The sequence below is a fragment of the Talpa occidentalis genome, unplaced genomic scaffold (genome assembly GCF_014898055.3).
Source record: "Talpa occidentalis isolate TD23 unplaced genomic scaffold, MPIMG_talOcc4v2.1 talOcc4.7, whole genome shotgun sequence".
Taxonomy (NCBI): Eukaryota; Metazoa; Chordata; class Mammalia; order Eulipotyphla; family Talpidae; genus Talpa; species Talpa occidentalis.
In genome coordinates this window covers 122017154-122025936 of record NW_023605083.1, presented here as the reverse complement: position 1 = coordinate 122025936, position 8783 = coordinate 122017154, and the positions used below count along the sequence as shown (strand labels likewise).

The 8783-nt window shown below is 40.9% G+C and overlaps 1 long non-coding RNA gene across 1 annotated transcript in view; it reads left to right on the top strand.

The window, feature by feature from the left end:
- The first annotated feature begins 284 nt into the window (after positions 1 to 284).
- LOC119231024 (uncharacterized) overlaps positions 285 to 8783 on the top strand; it is a 54646-nt gene continuing 46147 nt past the window's right edge. The window contains exon 1 of the long non-coding RNA XR_005121849.2: positions 285 to 403. This is a non-coding gene — a long non-coding RNA (uncharacterized LOC119231024). The remainder of the gene's footprint in view (positions 404 to 8783) is intronic.

Here is an 8783-nt window from a genome sequence, read left to right as displayed (position 1 = left end):
GGCCTCCAGGGCCTGTTACCCCCGCCCGACCCCAGCCCCACCCAGACTAGACTAAGGAGCTGTTAGCCTACCTCGCTCTCTCGCAGCTTCTGAGTCTTTCCCGCTCAAAGTTAACGCGTTCGGGATTGGCCCGCACTGACCAGAGCCAGCCTGATGATTGGCTAAATGGAACCTCGAGGGGCGGGGCCTAGAAGGAGGGGCGGGATCCCGGGCCTACCGGGTGAGAGAAATGGTGGACGTGGTGGGAAGATTTGAGAAGACGCACAGCAACTGGCTGGTAAGCGTGTATCTATTCGCTCTGCACCTTGTGCTAACGTTTGACTTTTGCCCTCTGGCCCCTCCCCTAACTCCCAGGATCCTTTGGAGCCGCCCAGAGAACAACAGACGGGCTCGTTTACAGCGGGTGAGAAACCAGGGTGCAGTTCTCGGAGTTGTGGGGGGACCCTTCGGAGGGAGCGCCCCGTCCGGCCGAGGCGCCGGGCTTCCGGGGTGCAGGCCTCTTGGCGTGACTGTGACTTGCACCCACCTGCCCTGAGCAAGCCGTGCAGATGGGTAGAGGCGTTGCAGATGTGATGGCCTCAGACAAATCCAAGTTTTGTCCCCAAACTAAGTTAAAAAGGTTTTGTGTGTGTGTGTGTGTGTGTTGAACTGTTGAAGAAAATAAGAGTAAATACAGCAAACCCCTTATGGTTGTTTATATTTAAACTCAAAGCATAAGTGCTCAGTTGAGCGGGACATGTTCTTTTAATTAACTCGGGCATAACTGGAAATAGAATGGGGGCGCATGTTTTATTGGCCCGTTGACCTGCTAGTCATTTTGGATAGAAATTTTGATTTAAGAAAATTCATCAGGTGACATGGCTGTACCAATGACACGCTGAAGTTGCTGACAGGGAGCTCAGTCCCCCCTTGCTTTAAGACCCCCCTTCCTTCCTCCCTCCTCGCCCTCTCCTCCCCTCTCCCATCGTCGTCAGATTTTGAAACACTGAATCCTTTTATGTATTTTTTTGTCCTCAGAGTTACTATTTTAACCATTTTCAAGTGTACAATTCAGTGGCACTGTGTACGTTCACAATGTTGTGCAACTATGACCATTATCTGTTTCCAGAAAAATTTCATTATCTCAAACAGAAACTCTGTACCCAATAAATAATAACTCCCCACTTCCCTTCCCCCACCCCAAGTAACCTCCACTTCTATCTCTGTCTCTATGAATTTGCCTACTCTAGGCACCACATATAAGAGGAATCATAATTGTCTTTTTGTGAATGCTATTTCACTTAGCATAATGTCAAGGTTCATTCCTGTCATAGTATGTGCTAGTACTTCCTTTTTATGACTGAATACTATTCCACTGTATATACACTACATTTTAAAAAATTCCCTCATCAGTTAGTGGGCACTTGTTTTCACGTTTCCTCTACTCTGAAATAATGCTACTTTGAACATCAGTATGAAAGTGCCTGTTTGATTCTTTTTTTTTTTCAATTCTTCTGGTGTTCACCTAAGAGTGGAATTTATGGCACATAGGGTTATTCTGTTAAATACTTGAAAAACAGCAAACTGTTTGCCACAGCCGCTGCACCATTGTATATTCCCACCAGCAATCATGAGGGTTCCAATTTCTCCAAATCTTCACCAACACTTGTCATTTTCCTTTTTGAAAAAAAAGCCATTCTAGAGGTGTGATGAGGTATAAAATGATAATTTTGATTTGCACTTCCCTAATGACTGATGATATTAAGCATCTTCATGTGCTTGGTAGTCATTTGTATCTCTTCTTTGGCGAAATAGCTATTCAAGTCCTTTGCTCATTTTTTGAGATCATACTGTCAGGTTGATAGGGTTTGTTTTGGAAGTGACGATTATAGGAAAATTTAACACCCCATTGAACTCAAGTTAATAGAATGTTTTGGTTCCGAGGCAGAGCAAGCATTTAGTATACAGGAAGTTCTTTCAGCTGCTGTATTTCTTTTTTGAATGATCTCATTCTGAACATGATTATTGAGAAGTGGGTAAGATTGTGAAAACAAAGATATATACAAAACACAGATTGAGTTAGAAATACTCAAGTAATTGTTTTATACCTTCTCTGTTTTCATCTGAATTTAATGTGTTTTTTTTTTAAATCATGACTTTCTCTGTTTACTTACTGAATTTTTCTATATTGGAGCAACCATATGAATTTTTTTTACTTAAGAAGACTGGTCACATTTTGGTTACCTTGATCCAACTCAGAATGATATTGCACTCAAGTAAAAGCTCTTTTACTTTGCTATTCTAGTTGAACCTGAATTTAGGTTGGATTAAAATACAAATTTAAGAACATTCTTAGATAAAATTGGGAACAATTTAAATCTATTCCATCTTGAAAACTTAGTGTAGAATGCAAACTTTTCATCCAAAATATATTTAAAGATTATCTTTTTTATTTTGAAACTCAGAAAGAGAACATATGATGTAGTACTCTTCAGTTACATTAACAAAGTCCTTTTTATTTATACATGTACAGATACTTAACCATTTTGTTTTGTAGCAAAAACAATCATTGGGAGGAGAGGGCGGAGCAACATGGCGGCTAGGAGACGCTGTGAGTAAGATCTCCCATTAAAAAAAGTTAATAGGGAGGAAAAGCGGCAGGTCCCAGTGAGAACTGGGACACGGAAGATAAACGGACGACTCCAGCAAACTACCTGAAGAAGAAAGTTGCCATAAAAGAGGACCAGAAGGGAGGAAAGCGCAGAACCCCGCTCCCCTCCCCCACCCACAGAGTGGGCACTCTCCAACCAGCAGAGAGGAGGAAAAAAAAAACAAACTAAAATGACCAACAAGAACAAACTACGCAGCAAGCGGGACTGTGAGTGGAAAGGAACTATTGCAGCCACCACACCCTGTGAATGGGAGCAGTGGAGAACCCTGCAGGATTCGCTGCAGCGGTGAGCGAACAGCTCCAGGTGCCTTTAGAGAAGAACAAAGACTCTGGAGACGCGCACACAGCCCCAGGCCCGCCGGTAAGCTTGCGCAGAAAAGCGGCGCGCTTGGCGCACTTGAAAAGCAAACGTGGATCAGGATCGTGGCTGCCCAGGTCCCCACGCCTGCGACCTAGGCTAGCGGGGAGACGCGCAGAGGCCCTCACTGGGGTGAAAGTCCCTCACTGAGTAAGCAGGAACCAGGCGCCCAGGCACGGGAGCGGGGTGCAAAAGGCGCCATTCCCGCACCACTGAACTGGGCTACAGCCCGTGTCCTGGACCTGAGGGCTTTGGAACTGAGACCCGGGGCACGAAATTCGGGGCGTGGGTTCTCCACGACGGTGGGGCACAAGGCAGACACAGCACCCCAAAGCCGTTGAGGTTTACCCTACCATTCCCGCTCTGTTCCCTGTCCCACGGGGTGGGGGTGGGGCAAAAAACAGCCCCCCCAAGGACAATAGGAGAGATCTGTGGCGCCACCTAGCGACCAGGAAAAAAAAGTCACTAAAACCCCATAGAACAGGGAAATTTCTTAAGACTGCTTGAAAAGGGCAGAAGGCTCCCAGGGGAGACAGTGGCCAGCTGGGAAGTTAGCCCACGCCAGGCCCCTTCCGACTAGCAGTCTGAGCCCACAGAGGGAACAGGCACCCACGGCCGGGGCAGACCGGGTGCGCAGAAGAGTGTGCCTGAGACCGGAAGCGCAGGGACTGAGTCCCGCGTCGCCATTTTAGAACAGGAACATTTCTTCAGTAAAGACTGCCTGAAACCAGCAGAAAGCTCCCTCAGAAGCCAGAGATGGCTCCTGGAGGAGCCAGAGGGGAGCGGAGAAGTTCGCCCAAGATGCCGGCCAGTCCGAGCAACACAGTGTCCCAATGCATACGACAAATAAGAAAACAGACAGTAGGAAGTAGAAGAACCACACGCAACCTAACAACTCCTCAGGAAAAAAGCACACCACAAAAAGAAAACCACCCTCCAGATTACAATGACAGTAACATGGAAGAACTTCTGAGACTTCCAGAAAGAGAATTTAAAATTGCTGTGATTAAAAAACTGACAGAAGTCATAAAGGAAAACAATGATATGAGAAAAATAATCAATGATCAGAAGAATGAAATTGAGTCCGTAAAGAGGGAAGCAAAAGAAATGCAGGAGATCAAAGAATTAATGGAGGAACTAAAGAACTCTAGGAAAAGCAATGAAAGCAGAATAGATGAAATGGAAGAGCGAATAAATACTCTTGAAGACACAGAAATAAAAAGAACCAAAACAGAAAAGGAAAGAGAAGTACGAAGGAAAAAGAATGAAGAAAGACTTCGGGAACTATCTGACTCCATGAGGAGAGGAAATATAAGAGTTATAGGAATTCCAGAAGGAGAGGAGAGAGATGTAGGAACAGAGAAAATATTCCAGGAGATAATTGAAGAGAACTTCCCAAATGTGAAGCAGGAGCTGAAAATTGATATACAAGAAGCAAGAAGAACACCAAACTTCCATGACGAAAGGAAAAATACAGCAAGACACATAATAGTAAAGCTCCCAAGAATCCAGGACAAGGAAAAAATAATGAAGCTGACAAGAGGGAAGAAACAGATAACATTCAAAGGAAAACCAATCAGGCTGACATCGGACTTCTCTGAAGAAACACTACGGGCAAGGAGAGAGTGGAGGGACATAGTCAACAGACTCCAAGAAAACAGATGCCAACCAAGAATACTCTATCCCGCAAAGCTCTCCTTCCTCTATGAAGAAAGAATAAGGACCTTCCCAGACAAACAGAAACTCTGGAATTTCATTACGACTAAACCCCCACTCCAAAAAATACTACAAGGAATCCTAAAGCCAGAACCTCAGAGGGATGAATAACAACGAAAGAAGGCCAAAAAAAAAAAAAGTTATTAAAAGAATAAATAAAATCAAAGGAAAGACAAACAATGGCAAATACAGATGCTAACATATCAATATTAACTCTAAATGTAAATGGACTAAACTCTTCAATAAAAAGACACAGAGTTGCAGCCTGGATTAAGAAACAAAACCCAACCTTTTGCTGTCTCCAGGAAACACATTTAGCTACAAAAGATAAAAATAGGCTCAAAGTTAAAGGATGGAAAACAATCCTACAAGCAAATGGACCAAAAAAGAAAGCAGGAACAGCTATACTTAGATAAAACAGACTTCAAACTCAAAAAAATAAAAAGAGACCCCAATGGCCACTACATTATGATCAAGGGGACAATACTTCAAGAAGAAATAACACTCATTAACATATACTCACCAAACGAAGGAGCGCCAAAATATATCAGACAACTGTTGGTCCTCTCTGAAAACAGACATCAGAGAAAACACGTAGTGGGAGACTTCAACACACCACTATCAACAATGGATAGATCAACAAGACAAAAAATAAGTAAAGAAACTAAAGCTCTAAATAAGGACCTAGAGCATTTGGGCTTAACAGACATCTATAGAACACTAACCCCCAAAAAAACGGAGTAAACATTTTTCTCAAGCGCACACGGCTCATTCTCCAGGATCGATCCCATACTGGGGCACAGGACAAACATCAACAGATACACAAAGATTGAAATCATACCAACCATCTTTTCTGACCATGAAGGCATCAAACTAGAAATAAACCATAAAAAGAAGGCAAGGAACTTTCCTACCTCATGGAGATTAAAAACCACACTACTGGAAGACCACTGGACTAATGAGGAGATCAAAGAAGAAATTAAAAAATTCTTTGAATTGAATGACAAGGAGGACACCAATATCCTAAATGTATGGGATGCAGCAAAAGCAGTAATAAGAGGAAAATATATAGCAATAAAAGCTCACATCAAGCAACAAGAAAGAACTCAAAGAAACAACCTAATCTCGAAGCTCAAAGATCTAGAAAAAGAACAACAAAAAAAACCCAAAACCAGTAGAAAAAAAGAATAAAAACCAAAGCAGAAATAAATGAAATTGAAACTAAAAATACAATCCAAAAGATCAATGAAACCAAGAGCTGGTTCTTTGAAAAAATCAATAAAATAGACAAACCTCTAGCCAGGCTCACAAAGGAAAAAAGGGAGAAAGCACAAATAAACAGGATCACAAATGAAAGAGGAGAAATCACAACGGACACAGCAGAAATCAAAAGAATAATCAGTAACTACTATGAACAGTTATATGGAAACAAGTTCAACAATCTAGAGGAGATGGACAAATTCCTACAACTCTACAATCACCCAAAGCTAGATAAAGAAGAAATAGAACACCTAAACAGACCAATTACAAGCAGCGAAATTGAAATGGTAATCAAAAACCTCCCCAAAAACAAAAGCCCAGGACCTGATGGATTTACAAATGAATTCTACCAAACATTCAGAGATGAATTAGTGCCTATCCTTCACAAACTCTTCCAAAAAATTGAGAAGGAAGGGACAATCCCAAATACGTTCTATGAAGCCAACATTACACTAATACCAAAACTGAACAAGGACAACACAAAAAAGGAAAACTACAGGCCAATCTCCCTAATGAACACTGATGCAAAAATCCTCAATAAAATTTTAGCTATCAGAATCCAACAATGTATCCATAAGATAATTCACCACGACCAAGTAGGATTCATTCCAGGGACGTAAGGATGGTTTAACATCCGAAAATCAATCAGTGTTATCCAACACATCAACAAAAAGAAATATAAAAACCATATGATAATATCAATAGATGCTGAGAAAGCTTTCGACAAAGTGCAACACCCATTCATGATAAAAGCCCTTGAAATTCTTGGGATACAAGGAACATACCTCAACATCATAAAGGCCATCTATGACAAGCCAACAGCCAGTATCATTCTCAATGGTGAAAAGCTGAAAGCAATTCCATTAAGATCTGGAACAAGACAAGGATGTCCACTCTCACCACTGCTTTTCAATATAATACTGGAAGTCCTAGCCAGAGCAATAAGACAAGAGAAAGACATACAAGGAATCCAAATAGGAAAAGAAGAAGTCAAACTATCACTATTTTCAGATGATATGATAATATACGTAGAGAACCCCAAAAACTCCACAGAAAAACTAATTCAACTAATCAATCAGTTCAGTAAAGTGGCAGGATACAAAATCAACACGCAAAAGTCAGTAGCCTTCCTATACACAAACAATAAATCTGAAGAAGAAGAAATAAAAAAAAACATCCCTTTTATTATTGAAACAAAAAAAATCAAATATTTGGGAATAAATCTAACAAAAGAGGTAAAGGACCTATACAAAGAAAACTATAAAACACTGTTAAAAGAAATAGAAGAAGACACAAAGAAATGGAAAAACATCCCCTGCTCATGGATTGGAAGAATAAACATTATTAAAATGGCCATCCTACCAAAAGCAATATACAGATTCAATGCTATTCCAATCAAAATTTCAATGTCATTCTTCAAAGAAATAGAACAATTATTGATGAAATTCATATGGAATCACAAAAAACCCCGAATAGCCAAAGCTCTCCTGAAAAAAAAAGAAGGGAATGGAGGCATCACACTCCCAGACTTCAAACTATACTACAAAGCCATAATCATCAAAACTGCATGGTATTGGAACAAGAACAGACATACAGACCAATGGAATCGAATAGAAAATCCAGAAATAAACCCACAGATTTATGGTCAACTAATCTTTGACAAAGGAGCAAAGACTATGCATTGGAGCAAGGAAAGTTTGTTCAATAAATGGTGCTGGGAAAATTGGGTCGCTACATGCAAAAGAATGAAGCTTGACCACTACCTCACACCATACACAAAAATCAACTCAAAATGGATTAAAGAACTAGACATAAGACCTGAAACCATAAAATATATAGAAGGAAATACAGGCGAAACACTACGTGATTTGCACATCAAAGACATCTTTATAGACACATCACCCAAAGCAGTGATAGTGAAGGCAAAGATAAACAGCTGGGACTACATCAAATTAAAGAGCTTCTGCACAGCAAAAGATACAATAACAAAAACAAAGAGAAACCCCACCAACTGGGAGAACATTTTTGCACACAACACTAATGATAAAGGACTGATCACAAAAATCTGCAAAGAGCTGATGAGACTCAACAACAACAAAGAAAATAATCCAGTCAAAAAATGGGCAGAAGAGCTAAAAAGAAACTTCTCTGAAGAAGAAATGCAAATGGCCAACAGGCGTATGAAAAAATGTTCAACATCACTTGTAATCAGGGAAATGCAAATCAAAACTACCATGAGATACCATCTTACACCAGTGAGAATGGCACATCTTAAAAAAAACTAGCAACAACAAATGTTGGCGAGGGTGTGGAGAAAAAGGAACTCTCCTGCACTGTTGGTGGGAGTGCAAACTGGTCCCACCACTATGGAGAGCTGTGTGGAGATTTCTGGACCTACTAAACATAGAGCTTCCATATGATCCAGCAATTCCACTCCTAGGTATTTACCCAAAGGACACAGAAACATCAATTCCAAAGAACACCTGCACCCCTATGTTTATAGCAGCACTGTTTACAATAGCTAAGCTTTGGAAACAACCCAAATGCCCAAAAATAGATGACTGGATCAAGAAGATGTGGTACATATACACCATGGAATATTACTCAGCGTTCAAAAAAGGTGAACACATGCGATTTGCAGCAACATGGATGGCGCTGGAAGGGATCATGCTCAGTGAAATAAGCCAGAAAGAAAAAGAAAAATAGCGGATGGTCTCACTCATAGCAGGAATCTAGAAAACTTAAATAAGGGACCAGGAAAATGAATAACTATAAGAAAGTGAAAATCAGAATCAACAA